Genomic DNA, 18,094 nt, shown 5'->3' on the forward strand with positions numbered 1-18,094 from the left:
TGTCCTAGAGAGCTCATGTGAACTCAAGGATCATTTTGAAGCAATTTGGCCAAGGTTTGAGGCTCAAAATTCATCAGTGCATGTGCAAGTCAACTGAGGGCTAGGAGGTGGAGAGATGGTTTGAGACACTTCCTTCATGTCCCAAAGAAGTTCATTTGTCAGTACAAATACTTATCTTGAAGAGTTTGAGGTCAGATCAGAAGTTTCCAAAAATGGAAAGTTTTTGTTCAAATTCAACTTGATTTTACATCATCAAAGAAGATTCAAATGAAGTTTTGTCCAACATGAAAGTTGAAGATCTTTCTCTCCCATTTCTAAAAAGTCCAAGATCATGAGCATCTGGTGAATGGTTGAGAAGTTATGGCCAGATGATTGCACAATGTCATACCATGAAATTCGCTCCGCCCTTCACGTTGATCTTATAGGTCACTAATCCCAAATATTTACATATCATCCTCATTCATTCATTTCATTGAATAAGCATGGTTCGCCACAAGCAGGGATCCTCTTGGCATCATGTTAATAATGGTTCTGATTAATTATAACTTCGTGTTGATTTCAATTTCAAATTAACGTTTGAAGTTTGAATTGATTTTGAAGTTAGATTTGATCTTTGAAAATAAAATTCGGCTTTAGAAATTATTTCGTTCTTTTCTCGAATTAATCTTGGAAATTCAAGTTGAGTTGGATGATCCGAGTTGATTACTGAAAAGTTGATTTGGTTGTGGAAATTTAATCATGGTTGCATTGAGCCCATTCATTTCTTTTTGTTAAGCCCATAAGTTTGGCCCATTAACCATTTTCCAAATTAATCCATGTTTCTAAACAATTATCAAATCCATATTCATTATCCAATAGGCATATCCATTTTAAGACCAATTTCATTTTTCATTAACCAATTCTAATTTTAATCCATCTTAGTTCTAAATCACTTTTATCCACATTAATCCATTTTCAAAACCAATTTCTCGATCTCATTTCCATTATCCAATAATCAGTATCCAATTCCCATTTTCAATATCCATTTCAAATCCAATCCAATTTCATTGTTAATATCCAAGATTATTCATCACAAATCAGAATTCATCACAAATCGCAGCGATCCATCACGATCGGAACAGCGAAAAACTCAGGCTCATGAATACGCACCTCTAATCAAGATCATCTCTCTCGCACGCGAAATCACAACAGATCGCACCAATCTTCATCGAACCGCGAAACCAAATCCTCAATCCACAGCAAAACGAACAGAAGCAGAGGAGAGGACGAAGAATCGATCGAAAATCCAGCGAAAGATTCGACACCGGCACCGGTAAGCATCGAATCGTATTAGCTTTTGTTCCTTATTGATGGATGAGTCGTTCTTGATTAAGATTGGAGGAGGTGGAGCAACGACATCATCGTTCGAGATCGTCGCTGCCGGCGACGGAGCCGGCGCAGCTTGGTCTTCGTCGTGGCTCGTTCCACTCTCGTTATCACGAAACCGCGTGAAGACGATGAAGGAAGTGTTTGGCTCCTTCTTTGTTTGTCCCGCCTCGGGCCTCCCAGTTAGGCCCGGTCCAAAGGATTTTGCTGCAATACACTCCCTCCAGGACACTACACCTCACCGTTGGGCTTTGCACCCCCATAATCGAAGCCCAATTTCAGTTTTTTAAAGTTTTTTTGTTAAGTTCTTAGAATTAAACTGGATTAGTCAAAGTAATTAGTTTAATTAGTATAAGTGGATTAATTAGCTTGATTTTAGAGTGTTAGAGTTAATTAGTTATAGATTGTTAATTAGAAACAATTAGAAATTTTAGTTAATGATTAGAAATATTATTAGGAACTGATTTTAGAATTTTAATTAGAATTAAAAAATAATTTTAGGAGTAGAATATATTAAGAAATACTATTAGAATTAAATAATTTTAGGATATATTAGGAATTTTAGAAATGTTAAAATGAGTTTAGGATTTGATTTGTTTTAAATAAAACTTAGAATAGAAATTTACTATTAACCATAACTGTGAAATGACAATTCTACCCTAGGCTTAGAAATAATTCAATCTTGCATGCTCCCTTAATTTTAGGACATGTTATTACTTGATTAAATGAGCTTCATGTGGAGTATTAGCTTCTGTTCTGAATTTTTTCCCCACTTTTGACCCTAGGCTTTGACCTAGTGGTTTGGACTTACATTTTGAGTTGTGGATTTCAGGTTCAAGTGTGCATCTCCTTGGTTGATGTTGCTCTTTCATTTGAGCCTGATCATTTATTGTTGTTGGCTAACTTTTGCTTGTTTTGTAGGCTTTGAGGACAATTCATTTGTGTTTGCCTTATGCCTTGCACCATTGTTGTCTGATGATGATTTGTCTGTCTGCTTGATTTTGACTGTTGACTGTTTGTCTGGATTTTGTACTGATTGGTTTAGATGTTTTCACAGGCACCTAAGTTGCTTTAAGTTCATTTGAACTTTGCTTTGCATTGCTTGTGGTTTGCATATCACTGAGGTATAATCTCTTGATCTTCATGTAGTCTGGAAGACCTGTCATGTTACTTTGGCAGGCACCTGTCTGAAGCCCTCCTTAAGAGGCAATGCTTGTGGATGTTTAATTTTGCGCCAAGCAGGTAAAGACCTCTAAAGAGGCAATTGGCAGATAAAAGGGATGTGCAATCCATCCCCTTCTATTCAGTTGTGTCATTCACTTTGCTCACACCATGTGTTGATGCATTGTGAATAAAAGCCCAAAATCTTGTCCATAGAGTCAGTCATTTGTGGAGAAGAGTTCCTACATTCTGAACTCTCACACTTTCATTGAGTCAAGCTCTCCCAGGCCAGGGATAAGAGCTATGAGGCACACCCCTCATTCCTATTTCATCTGCTTCACCCTAACTCTCAATGTTAGGGTTAAGAGCTAACAACACCCTTTTCCAGTTGGCTTGTTTGTCGAGGTTGATATGAACCCTCGACTAAAGCCTAGCCTTGATGTTTGAGCCCCTTGTTGGTGTGTTTACTTCATGTTGTATGTGTTTGTGTGATGTGATTGTATCCCCTAGGTTTGCTAGACTCTGCGTAGTCTCGTTTGCATGTCAATTAAGGTAGCACGGTTCCTTCGTCTAGGACTTCCTTTCTTGCGTGAGCATCCTAAAACACAAACGAACATTATCCTCTCTTAAGGATACGTTAACTCCTTCTACTACAGGCGAGTAAGTCTCCAAAGGTCGAGCATCCGGTAGATTGCGTAGTGACGCCGTCCACTTAAAAAACACAAACCAACAGGAATAGTTTAGCCGAACTATGGCAACTCTGATTCTCATGTCCAGATGAGATACGTAGGCACGAGATGCGATGTCTTGTCGAGTTTGACTAAAAACTAACACTAATTCTTTTCTCTCGCCCTCGTTGCGATCGAGACCTTCCCTTTCTCTTGCCTTAGTTGCAATCGAGACCCTTCTGTCTGTGTTTGTCTGCTCGGAGTCTGACGTAAGTCCAGCGATTGGCAGTCGGTTTCCTGTGTGTAGTTGTCTGCGTGGAGTCTGGTGTAAGTCCAGCGATTGGCAGCCGGTTTCCTGCGTGTTGTTTGTTTGTTGGAGTCTGACGTAAGTCCAGCGATTGGCAGTCGGTTTCCTGTGTTTGTGTTTTGTTTCAGCGTGTGTTAGTCGAGCTACGAGTGCTCTGATTCTTCTCTGGTTAGAGAAGATACGTATGCATAGGATGCGATGTTCTAGCGAGCACGTTTCCCGTATCCCCGAACTATGTCGACTCTGATGTCTGTATCTGACAGACTACGTAGGCCCAGGATGCGACATCCTGCCGAGTTATTTTCTTCCGTCTTTCATCTGTGTTTCTTTCCAGTGTGTGTGCAGTTTTGAGCAGTATCTCTAGCAACCTTTCTTCTATCCTTTCTGAGCGTGGATCCCGTCGAGTACGACGGATGCGTAGGGGTGCTAATACCTTCCCTTCGCATAACCGACTCCCGATCCCATCTTTCTCTGGTCGCGAGACCATTCCTTTCCAGGTTTACTTCGAGCGTTTCCTTTCCCTCCTTCGGGATAAATAATGCACGGTGGCGGCTCTGTTGTTTCGTTTTCCCGCCGGTTTTTCGCGTAATGCGACAGTACAATACCCGAGTTAATCATCAGAAAATCATGGAGCATCTAGAGCAAGAGAGTAGAGAGCTGAAGGATGAGATCGCCCGTCTGACTGCCATGATGGAGTCAGTACTTGCTGCTCAGAGTCAAGCTTCTCCAACACCTGCAACTCCTCCCGCGAGGACTGTTACTTCAGAGGTGGTTACCTCTACCGTGCCTGCTGCTACCGCCCATTTCGCACCAAATATGCCTGTCGGATTCCCGTGGGGAATTTCCCCCAACTTTGTGCCCGAAGGCTTTGCGCCTACTTTTGCTTCCATGCCAGCATCTAGCCTGGTCATGTCTGTGCCACCTCCCGTTGTGCACACCTTACCTCGTGTAGAGGACACCATTTATCACTCCGAGCCGTCTGAGGGTCCGGATGTCTATGAGAAAATGGATGAAATGAAAGATCAGTTTCTTGAGATGCGCAAGGAATTGAAGACGCTAAGGGGTAAGGACTTATTTGGAAAAAATGCTGCTGAGTTGTGTTTAGTGCCCAACGTCAAGATCCTGGTGAAGTTCAAAGTGCCTGACTTTGAAAAGTATAAGGGGAACTCTTGTCCGCTCAGTCATCTTGTGATGTATGCCCGCAAGATGTCAACTCAGACAGATAATGATCAATTGCTTATTCACTACTTCCAAGATAGCCTGACTGGTGCTGCACTCCATTGGTACATGGGGTTGGATAGTGCAAGCATTCGCACTTTCAACGACTTGGGAGAGGCTTTTGTGAAGCAATACAAGTATAATGTGGACATGGCGCCAGATAGAGACCAGTTAAGGTCTATGTCTCAGAAAGACAAAGAGACATTCAAAGAGTACGCGCAAAGATGGAGGGAGTTGGCTGCCCAGATTACTCCTCCTTTGGAGGAGAATGAGATGACGAAGATCTTCTTGAAAACCCTAAGTTCATTTTACTATGAACGCATGATCGCTAGTGCCCCTCGTGATTTTACCGAAATGGTAAACATGGGGATGAGACTTGAGGAAGGAGTCCGTGAAGGACGTTTGTCAAGAGAGGATGCGTCAACGAGCAAGAGATATTGTAGCAACTTCGGTAAGAAGAAGGATAGTGAAACCAACGCAGTAATCAGTGGGAGGTAGATGAGACCTCAGATCAGAAGGAATCCAATATCCCGTCAACATCATCATCATCAAGTATCTTTCGTTATTCCGGTATTTTCTAATCAACAAGCAACACCAATTCAACAACAACAACATCAACGTCAACAACAACAACCGCAACAAAGAACGAACACCTACAACAACAACAATACTGATCCGTTGTCGCACACGGGTCAAAAACGATTTTAAAAGTGTAGTAAAACGGAAGCGACACTCAAATATCGTATCACAAGGACTCTTGAATGTTATAACCAAACAAATGAAAAGAAGGGGTTTTTTAAGGTTCAAAACTTAAATCGAAGATAATTAAAGGTAAAAGCAAAATTGATAAATAAGCTAATATATTGTATCGATTTCCGACTTATCATCGATTCTTATAATTTCAATTCCCTAGCGGATTCAATCCTATTCGATTATAATACCCACTGACAAGCGCAAATTGGTATTATATGATGTATGTTCCTAATTTCCGAATTAAGCAAACAGATTTAAGTAGACGTGAATTAAGCAAACGCGACTTAATCAAACACGATAACGAAAAAGCTACGCTAACGTGATTATAGTTAAGGATCATACAAACAATCAAATTTAATCAACACTATCCTATAAGAAACAATCGAATTAAGCAAACGAAAGTAATCGAATTAAGCAAACGAGTTTATAGGAAGAATTGAAAAGAAATTGAAATTAATAAAAACCTCAAAGTGGAATTCGAATACAACAGATCAACTCTTTGGGAATTAGCTCTCCATAAAATCTTCTAAGAAATATTGTATCATCAAAATTCAGAATTAGGATTACTATAGTATTGAAAGACCTAATATAATAAAAGGCAAATTCGGGCCCTTATAGGATCCGGCCAGAAAATTACAAAAACTGGCCCAAACTAACTATTTTAATTAAGTCTGGAACTTCAACGAATTATTTGGCAATTCTTCACTCCGAATCTGATTTTGTCTTTAACATGAAACTTTTAACTTTTCTTCTTATCTTTCCAACATATATCAGAACGCGTTAATCCGACTTCTATAGCTCAAGTTATGATCTGTATAGTGATAAGGTATCAAATAACTGTTTATGCTGAAAATAAAGTACGAAAATAAAATAAAGCAAAAAAATAAATTTAAATCTAAAAACATAATAAAATAGTAAAATAAGTAAAATAAACTAAGTAAATGCCTAAGTACAATTATAGAAGAATGTGCATCCAAATGCACTGATCAAATTCCCCCACACTTGAACTTTTGCACTCCGAGCAAAATTATAAATTCAAAACTCAAAATAAAAAAACAAGAACAAACAAAACATGCAATTCCAAAGGTTATCAAGATACAAGGTGCAAGCAAAATTCTAAGTCTAAGCTTCAAGAATATGGTGTTAGTAAGCAACTTTATGTGACATTCAAAGCAGATAGGAAAACAGCTTACCAAAGAGTACATCAACAGCATTAAGATCCTCACAGGATATTCACTCAACTCTCAAGTGTTTAGATTAACTGTTTACACTCAAAGCACAACATGAAAATTAGTACTAACATAAGCTTGAAAGGACTCTAACATCCATAGTTGAAACACATGTACACAAAGATCAAAAGGACTTTTATTTGGTTGTAACGTGGCCAACGTAAGGGTGAGATAAATCCTAAGGGGTACTAGGCTAAAATTCAAAGAGATAAAAGAGACTTAAAAGAAACTGCGGGAGTTGAATTTATAAAATATTTCATTCACTTGAACAACTCTATAGCAATTATTTTCTCTTCTCCTTCCTCTTTTTATTTTTTTTGAAGGAGTATGTATTGACATGAATTGAAATATTACAAACATAATTCCTTTTGTTTCTTCCTCTTATCCTTCTTTTTTTTTTCTTCCTCTTATCCTTCTATTTTTTCATTCCTTTTTTTTTTCTTTTCTATTTTCTTTTTCTATTTTTTTTCTTTTTCTGCCAACTTCTGAAACATTACAAACATAGTTATTCAACCACACACAACTCCAAACAAGACTCTTTCAACCCTTTGAATATGGTGATAACATTGTTTTTTACTTCTCGGCTTGTAATGAATTTTAAACAAAAAAAAAGGATAATAGGCTCAAGGGGGTTTCAAACAAGGGATGCAATTATTTTAGGGTTGACTTTTTGGCTAACTGGCTAAAAAAACAAAAAAAAAACAAAATTGCCTTTATCATATCAGTGTGCACAAGTAAACAACAGCATCAACAAGAGTCAATTCAAGCTCTAAAGACTAACAAACATGAGTGAATCACACAAGAAAGAAAGAGATGGATTTTTGTATGTTATCCATATAAGGCTCAAAATCTCACAAGGTTAATTGATCTACCACAAATGATGTACAATTTAGAGTTTAGTCATTCCTATCATACTAAAAATGCACAACAAATTTTTCACATCACACCGCAAGACTTTTAGTCAAGAGAACTAAGAAAAATACTCATAATTGTAACTCAAAAACCAAAGGAAAAACATGCAATTTTTTATTTATTTTAAATTTTAACCAAAAACAGAGAAAAACTGAAAACAAAACAAAGAAAACAAAATAATAAATGGTTCCCTCCCCCACACTTAAAACATATATTATCATTAATGAAAGAGCATAAATATAAAATAAGAGTGAGAGAAAGGAAAGAACACACCCGGGGAGTCAAGGCGGATAAGTGATTGCATAAGCAGCCTTTGCCAAAGAGAGTTCTTCTACAATCTCTTCTTCCAAAGTCGGGTTCTCATGGAGTATCTTTGGGTAGTGTCCATTGACCTTGAAATTTTGATTAGTGTATTTTTTTTATATTCCAGGATCAAAGAAAAATCTTTGAAAAGTAAAAGTGTTGAATGGGCACGTGAAAGTGATCTCCTTTTTCACAACATCAGGAATCAAAGGATTACGGGGTTGTCTCACTACTTTTGTTTCATCTTTAAGCGATATCCTATGCATATATATGGATGAGCTAATATCACGAGCGTCAGACAAGGTCCATCCAATTCCCTTCTTATGTTTCTGCTTAAGTTGAAGCTTTGATGAATAATATGAATCCTCAAGAAGTGGTTTAGGCTCTAAAGAAGGTGGTTTCTCAATGGATGGTATGTTTGGGGAAGCCGGAATGTCATGAGCTTCAGCTGCACAAACAACTCCATTTACACTATCACCCTGCAAGGCAACATCAATCTCAGCACAAACAACACAAATTTTAGTGTTAGTACAATCATCACATGAGTAAATATCATCAAAACCAGATAAAGTTGGAAAATTAGTTGAAAATAAATCAGAATAAACTTCATCAATAACTTCAGAAAGCAACTTCATTTGAAAAATAGAATGCTCTTCCTCGTCAATCTTCTTATTTTTCAGTACTCTTTCTGGGAAAATGATTAATGATACATACTTTTTTTCAACCTTAACATCAATAGAAGGTTCAGGTTTATTTTCAGGTGTTACACTAATATTTTTTTCTGGGGATGGTTCTATAACTTTTTCGGATCTCAAGGAAATTGCACTCACATTAGAGCCTTTTGGACTAGCTATTGTTTGGGCATGTAGTTGATTTGATCCTTGAGCTTGTTGCATGACACTCATTGAAGTGGCAAGTTTTCCAATTTGTGTTTGCAAAGTCTGAATACTATAATCTGTTCGCTGCTGAAATTGGAGACTATTTACAACCATTTGCTTGACAAGTTCCTCTAGTGAAGGTTCAGAAGGTGAAGAGGTTGTTACTTGTGGAGGGTTATATGGCGGTGGTGGTGGAATGGGTAACATTAATTGTTTCACTAAAGAGGTAAGTTCATCAATTATGGTTTCTAGAGCTTTGTTAGAAGAAGAAACGTGAATCTCATTCACACCTTTTGCTTGGACTATAAAATTATCCCTTGTTGTGAACTGTTGGGAGTTAAGTGACATGTTCCCAATCAAGGATTTGACAGCAACATGATATTCAATACACAAATCATTATAATCAACATCAGGAGCTACAAGTTCTCTCAGAGTTCTTTGGTCAGCCATGTTAAACTCAATAAAAAAGAAAAAAAAAATTAACAAACAATGAGAAAACACAACTAATTGAGCAATGCAGTAACAAATAGGAAAATACCGACAATGTCCCTATTAATTAAAAACAATTGAGATACGAAAAAATGATTAAAATAAAATATAAAAAATACAAAAACACAAAAATTAATCTAATAACGTCAATTAAGAATTTTGAGAATTTTTGCGGAATTTTCTGAAACTACCAAAATAGAAATAAAATCATAAAAAAATAGAAAAATAAGGAATTTCAGTTTTTTAGGGCGGCTTCCACTATTTACCCCATAAATAGAGGCTTTTAATCCTTGATTTTTTCCTAATAAATCGATAAAAAATCAGAATAATCTGAGACGATTTTTTTTAAAAAACTGATTTTTTTTATCCTAAAACACAAAAAGACCAAAACGCAAGAAAGTTAGGGCAAAAAAAATACTAAAACATAACACCTAAAACGATAATAATGATTAGACTATACTAATGGTTAAGATCTACAAGAGTCCCCAGCAACGGCGCCAATTTGATCCGCGGTCGCACACGAGTCAAAAACGAGTTTAAAAGTGTAGTAAAACGGAAGTGACACTCGAATATCGTATCACAAGGACTCTTGAATGTTATAACCAAACAAATGAAAAGAAGGGGATTTTTAAGGTTCAAAACTTAAATCGAAGATGATTAAAGGTAAAAACAAAATTGATAAATAAACTAATCTATTGTATCGATTTCCGACTTATCATCGATTCTTATAATTTCAATTCCCTAGCGAATTCAATCCTATTCGATTACAATATCCACTGACAAGCGCAAATTGGTATTATATGATGTATGTTCCTAATTTCCGAATTAAGCAAACGGATTTAAGCAGACGCGAATTAAGGAAACGCGACTTAATCAAACACGATAACGAAAAAGCTACGGTAACGTGATTATAGTTAAGGATCATACAAACAATGAAATTTAATCAACTTTATCCTATAAGAAATAATCGGATTAAGAAAACGAAAGTAATCGAATTAAGCAAACGAGTTTATAGGAAGAATTGAAAAGAAATTGAAATTAAATTGAAATTAATAAAAACCTCAAAGTGGAATTCGAATACAACAGATCAGCTCTTTGAGAATTAGCTCTCCATGAAATCTTCTAAGAAATATTATATCATCAAAATTAATAATTAGGATTACTATAGTAGTGAAAGACCTAATATAATAAAAGGTAAATTCGGGCCCTTATAGGATCCGGCCCGAAAATTACAAAAACTGGCCCAAACTAACTATTTTAATTAAGTCTGGAACTTCAACGAATTATTTGGCCATTCTTCACTCCGAATCTGATTTTATCTTCAACATGAAACTTTTATCTTTTCTTCTTAGCTTTCCAACGCATATCAAAACGCGTTAATCCGACTTCTATAGCTTAAGTTATGATCTGCATAGTGATAAGGTATCAAATAATTGTTTATGCTGAAAATAAAGTACGAAAATAAAATAAAGCAAAAAAATAAACTTAAATCTAAAAACATAATAAAATAGTAAAATAAGTAAAATAAACTAAATAAATTCCTAAGTACAACTATAGAAGAATGTGCATCCACCAATTCAACAACAACAACATCAACATTAACAACAACAACCGCAACAAAGAACGAATACCTACAACAACAACAATACCAACAACAATCATCATCAGCAGAAATTTGAGAGGAAGAAGGTCTCTTTTGACCCGATTCCTATGTCGTATGCAGAGCTGTATCCCTCGCTAGTTCTCAAGAACTTGATTCAACCGAGGAACCCACCGCAGATCCCAGAACCACTTCCCTGGTGGTATAAACCTGAGCTTCGTTGTGCTTTTCATCAAGGAGCACCCGAACATGATATTGAAAATTGCTATCCATTGAAGTATGAGGTTCAAAAGATTATGAAGAGTGGTATGGTATCCTTTGAGGACCGAGCACCAAATGTGAAAGCAAACCCTTTGCCCGCTCATGGGAACTCTTCAGTGAATATGGTGGACGATTGTCCTGGAGAATTCAAGGTTTTTGATGTCCGGTTTATCCGAAGATCCTTAGTGCAGATGCACAAGGATATTTGTATGGTGAGTGACTGTGAACATGACCATGATGGTTGTGTTGTCTGTAGTGTGAACCCAAGAGCGTGTGATGTGGTGAAAAGGGACATCCAGCGTCTGATGGATGAAGGCATGATCCAGATTATTCAATCTCGTCATGTAGATGACGACGTCAATGTCATAGTGCCTGTTTTCAAGCAACAAAAGCGGTTGGTAATTCAATATGATAGCAGCAATAATAAGAACGTCAGTCAAAGATCAGTATCGCCATTGGTAATACGGTTAGCGGGCCCAATCCCATATTCATCTGATAAGGCTGTACCGTACTAGTACAATGCTACAATGATAAAGAATGGTCAAGAGGTCTCGTTACCTACGACTAGTTCACTGGTGAGCATTGTTGACGTAACGAAGGTGACCCGCAGTGGTCGAATGTTTAGGCCGGTGGTCCCAAAAGAAACGATTGTTGGTAAGAAGGCGGAGGTGCCTAATGTAGATCCAGTTGGCTGTTCAAAGGATAAGTTTGGTGAATCCAACAACTTGAAAGCCAATGATGATGATAAGGTACTCCGATTGATAAAAAGGAGCGAATTTAATATGGTAGAGCAGCTGCTCCAAACTCCCTCGAAAATCTCAGTGTTGTCTCTGCTGATGAATTCCGAAGCGCACAGAGAAGCACTATCGAGAGTTCTTGAACAAGCATATGTAGAGCAAGATGTTACTGTGGATCAATTTGATCACATCATGGCTAACATCACTTCATGCAATAATTTGAGCTTCTGTGACGAAGAACTCCCTGAGGAGGGAAGAAATCATAATATGGCTTTGCATATTTCAATGAACTATAAGGAAAATGCTTTGTCAAATGTGCTAGTTGACACAGGTCCGTCACTCAATGTGCTTCCGAAGTCAACTTTGTCAAAGCTAACTTACCAAGGAACGCCCATGAGGTATAACGGTGTAATCGTCAAAGCCTTTGATGGCTCGCGCAAAACGATAATTGGTGAAGTGGATCTTCCAGTCAAGATAGGTCCGAGTGATTTTCAGATTACTTTTCAAGTAATGGATATCCATCCAACCTACAACTGTTTAATGGGAAGGTCATGGATTCATGAGGCAGGGGTTGTTATCTCCCCTCTGCATCAGAAATTGAAATTTGTCAAGAATGGCAAGCTTATGATTGTTGAAGGAGAGAAGGCGTTGTTGGTTAGCCATTTGTCATCTTTCTCGTATGTTGAAGCTGAGGATGAGGTTGGAACTCTGTTCCAAGCCTTATCTATTGTTGTTGAGAAGAGAGTTGGGGCACCTATGTCCTCGCTGAGAGATGCTCAGAAGATTGTTGAAGAAGGTACTGTTGATCAGTGAGGGCGCATGGTAGAGGTCTTCGACAACAAAGGCAGAACCGGTTTAGGGTTCCAGAAAGGCTCATCAACTGTTAGATCTGAAGATATCCAACTCAACTTCCGTAGCGGAGGGTTCATTCATGGAAATGAACAACACTTAGTTGTTGTGCTAGAGGATAGCGAAGAAGAAGACTGCACCAACTTTGTAACACATGGAAAGACATGTAATAATTGGACTGCCATTGATATTCCTGCTATTTTGTATCGATCTAAGTAATTGCTTTTATATTTTAAAATCCTTCTGCTATGCCTAAGGGAGAAGTGAACATTGTTTGGGAATTTTAAATTGATCATCAATAAAATTAATTCTATTCATCCACATCTTTCATGTTTATTTTTACTTTTTTTACTTTATTTTGAAAATGGTAATCACAAAAAACATAAATAAACAATATAATTGTCCATCTGCATAATATTTGGTCCCAAATTCACTTCTCTAAAATCAAAATATCAAATCATTATGCAGGTTGGTTCCTAACCCCATTGAATACAATGATCCTTCTCCTTCTCCAAATTTTGAATTCCCTGTGTTTGAAGTCGAGGAGGAAAGTGATGTAGAAGTGAGTGATGAATTGGCTCATCTTCTTGAGCAAGATGAAAAGATTATTCAACCGTTTGAAGAGCAGATTGAGCTAGTCAACTTGGGTTCTGAAGATGATGTGAAGGAAGTCAAGATTGGGTCTCGATTGTGTCCAGATGTTAAGAAGGGGTTGATTGATCTTCTTCAAGAGTATTTAGATGTGTTTGCTTGGTCCTATCTAGACATGTCTGGGTTGGATTCTGAGATTATGGAGCATAGATTGCCATTGAAGCCAGAATGCCCGCCAGTCAAGCAGAAGTTGAGAAGAACGCATCCTAATATGACTGTGAAGATCAAAGAGGAAGTGAAAAAGCAAATTGATGTCGATTTCCTTGTTACAGCTGAGTATCCGCAATGGTTGGCCAATATTATGCCTGTGCCAAAGAAAGATGGAAAAGTCCGCATGTGTGTTGACTATAGAGAATTGAACAAAGCCAGTCCGAAAGATGATTTCCCTCTGCCACACATTGATATGTTGGTAGACAATACTGCTAAATTCAAAGTCTTTTCGTTTATGGATGGATTTTTCGGATATAATCAGATTAAGATGGCACCCGAAGATATGGAGAAGACCACATTCATTACACCATGGGGAACATTCTGTTATAGAGTGATGGCTTTCGGTTTAAAAAATGCTGGTGCGACTTACCAGAGAGTAATGACTACTCTTTTTCATGATATGATGCATAAAGAGATTGAAGTATATGTCGATGACATGATTGCTAAATCAGTTGATGAAGAGGAACATGTTGAGCATTTGTTGAAGCTATTCCAGCGTTTGAGGAAGTATAAACTCCGCTTGAATCCCAATAAGTGTACTTTTGGTGTTCGTTCTGGTAAGTTATTAGGCTTTATTGTCAGCGAGAAGGGTATTGAAGTTGATCATACCAAGGTCAAATCAATACAAGAGATGCCTGTGCCCAAAATTAAGAAGCAAGTCAGAGGTTTTCTCGGCCGCTTGAATTATATTTCCAAATTCATTTCCCATATGACTGCCACGTGTGTGTCTATATTCAAGCTTCTTCGGAAAGATCAGTCTTGTGATTGGACCGAAGACTGCCAGAAAGCTTTTGACAGTATCAAAGAATATTTACTTGAACCTCCGATTTTGTCTCCACCTGTTGAAGGAAGACTGTTGATCATGTATTTGATTGTGCTAGAAGATAGTATGGGTTGTGTTTTTGGTCAGCAAGATGAGACTGGAAAGAAAGAATTTGCAATTTACTACCTCAGTAAGAAGTTCATCGACTGTGAGACTCGGTATTCTATGCTTGAGAAAACTTGTTGCGCATTGGCTTGGGCTGCTAAGCGTCTGCGTCAGTATATGTTAAATCATACCACTTGGTTGATATCCAAAATGGATCCAATCAAGTATATATTTGAGAAGCCTGCTTTAACTGGGAGGATTGCACGTTGGCAGATGTTGTTATCAGAGTATGATATTGAATACCGATCTCAGAAAGCGATCAAAGGTAGTATCTTGGCCGACCATTTGGATCACCAACCAATTGAAGATTATCAGTCAGTACAGTATGACTTTCCTGATGAAGAGATTTTGTACTTGAAAATGAAAGATTGTGATGAACCATTGCTTGAAGAAGGGCCAGAACCTGGTTCCCGTTGGGGCATGGTATTTGATGGAGTTGTTAATCAATATGGAAATGGAATTGGGGCAATGATTATTACTCCTCAAGGCACGCATCTACCATTTACAGCTAGATTAACTTTCAAGTGTACAAACAACATGGCAGAATATGAAGCTTGCATTATGGGGCTTGAAGAGGCCATGAATCTCAGAATCGAGTATTTGGATGTCTTTAGTGATTCAGCTTTGGTTGTGAATCAAATCAAAGGAGAATGGGAGACAAATCAACCCGGTTTGATACCATATAGAGATTAGGCGAGGAGGATTTCAACTTTCTTTACAAAGGTTGAATTTCATCATATTCCTCGAGATGAGAACCGGATGGCAGATGCTCTTGCAACATTGGCATCAATGATTATAGTGAAGTTTTGGAATGAAGTTCCCAATCTATCTGTTATGCATCTTGATAGGCCAGCTCATGTGTTTGTTGTTGAAGAGATCAAAGGCGAGAAGCCGTGGTATTATGACATCAAGTGTTTCCTCCAAAGTCGGATTTACCCGCCTGGGGCATCTTTGAAAGATAAGAAAACTTTGAGAAGATTAGCCGGTAATTTCTACTTGAATGGTGATATACTATACACGAGAAACTTCGACATGGTTTTGCTCAGATGCGTGGATAGACACGAAGCAGACTTGTTGATGTCCGAAGTGCATGAAGGTTCCTTTGGTACTCATTCCAATGGACATGCAATGTCAAAGAAGATGTTGCAAGCAGGTTATTATTGGCTGACAATGGAATCTGACTGTTGCAAATTTGTGAAGAAGTGCCACAAGTGTCAAATTTATGCTGATAAGATTCACGTTCCTCCGACACTATTGAATGTCATCTCTTCCCCATGACCCTTCTCCATGTGGGGAATTGATATGATTGGGATGATTGAGCCCAAAGCTTCGAATGGACATCGTTTCATTTTGGTGGCAATTGACTACTTCACAAAATGGGTTAAAGCGGCATCTTATGCAAATATAACCAAGCAAGTTGTTGTAAGGTTTATCAAGAATCAAATTATATGTCGTTATGGTGTGCCAAGTAAGATCATTACTGACAATGGATCGAACTTGAATAACAATATGGTGGAAGCTCTTTACAAAGACTTCAAGATTGAACATCATAATTCTTCTCCCTACAGACCCAAGATGAATGGGGCTATTGAACCTGCGAATAAGAACATCAAGAAGATTATCCAGAAGATGGTTGTCACGTACAAGGATTGGCATGAGATGCTCCCATTTGCTTTGCATGGGTATCATACATCCGTCTGGACTTCAACATGGGCAACCCCTTCTCTCTTGTTTATGGTATGGAAGCAGTGCTCCCCGTAGAGGTTGAGATTCCTTCATTGTGTGTGCTTATGGAAGCGAAGATGACTGAAGCTGAATGGTGTCAGACCAGGTTTGACCAGTTGAATTTAATTGAAGAGAAGAGGTTAACTTCCATGTGTCATGGTCAGTTATATCAGTAGAGAATGAAGAAGGCTTTTGATAAGAAGGCCAGACCTCGAGTGTTCAGAGAAGGTGACTTTGTGCTCAAGAAGATTTTGACGTTCAAGCCAGATTCCATAGGAAAATGGACGCCTAATTATGAAGGCCCATATCTTGTTAAGAAAGCCTTTTCAGGCGGTGCATTGATTCTTACAACTATGGATGGTGAAGAGTTCACTCGTCCTGTGAATTCAGATGCAGTCAAGAAATACTTCGCCTAAATAAAAAAGAGCAGCTCGCTAAGTTGAAACCCGAAAGGGTGGCTTAGGCAAAAATGAACGTCTCGGTGGATTGAAAACCCGAAAGGGCGATCCAAGCAAAAATTAGAGACATAAAACATAAAGAAATTTCCCGATAAGTTGAGTACCTCACCTTGGGGAAACTTATGCAAAAATTAGGGATTATGGCAAGTAACTGCATTATGCTGATCTTCAGTGATTTTGAAGACTTGTTTGAGCACAAAGGTTGATGTCAGTTCATCCCCAACAGCGGTCAAGAGTACAGTGGATATCAAGAGTTGGTAGAAGGATTAAGGATCATTTGTATTCAATGTAACCCTTTTCCATGTAAATTACCATTTTCAACTTTGTAAAAATCTATGGAGTCTTGTCATTTATAGACTACCATTCTATTAAATAAAGTTGAGCTTTTATCCAAATAATTTCTACTCTTATTTACTTCAGCCAATAGTTTTAAATTTTATTATGATCATTTTGAAATTAAAATTTTAAATCAAAATCAATTTTTATTTAATATATAAAAGCAAGAATTTTTCCAAAGCAAGTAAAAGGAATATCAACAACTTCTCAATGAATAGCAAGTCCTTAAATGTGAAACATCAGAGGTTCCCCAAGCAGTTAACCCTTCAAGTATCCCTAGACGTTTGTGTGGATTCAATTCCTCGGTGGAGTGTTTGATCCTCGGTGGAATTCCTTTATCCCCAGCTGATTTGGTTGATTCAGATACCCTGCGGCGTGTTGTTTTCCCCGACGGAGTTTCTGCTGTGCCCAGCGGAGTTTCTGCCTTCTCCAGCGAAGTTCGTATCTCCTCAGTAGGGTTGATCTTCAGAGATGGTTGATTTTCCCCAGTAGATCGCTTTGGTGTCCCCACCAATCACCACTCAATTTGCTCCCGGTCAGAGTTTCCTCCTGGTTTCTGAGCAGTTTTTGATTATTTCTTTGTAGGGTTGTCTCCCATTTTTATGGTGTTAACCTAAAATTCCCCACAGATTGGATGTTCTATCCTCAACAGATCTCCTTCGTCCTCAGCAAGGGTTGAGCCCCTTGGGATGTTGATCTCTCTGTTCTCCAGCAGTTGTCTCCATATTGTATGGATTGACCGAGGATTGTATCGGTGGTTCAATTTCTTTGCGACACCTCTGTATCCTTTGTGATCGTTTTGTCAGCATAACCATCATATATACATATACATTCATATATTTTCATAATTTGCATATCTCTCATCTTCATATTTGATTTGTTTGAGTTTCTTATTCTCTGTTATGGTGGTACTTTATCCCCATACCAAATCTAGTGTTTGTCCTCCTTCAATTGTAGAGTATCAGCCCCGTAAGTAGAAACACTTTAACCTTTCTCTGTTTCCCTACTGAGTTTGTTTCCTCATGGATGGTTGTTATTTCAGTTTCCTCTCCAGTA

This window comes from Lathyrus oleraceus, chromosome 4 (genome assembly GCF_024323335.1).
Source record: "Lathyrus oleraceus cultivar Zhongwan6 chromosome 4, CAAS_Psat_ZW6_1.0, whole genome shotgun sequence".
Taxonomy (NCBI): domain Eukaryota; kingdom Viridiplantae; phylum Streptophyta; class Magnoliopsida; order Fabales; family Fabaceae; genus Lathyrus; species Lathyrus oleraceus.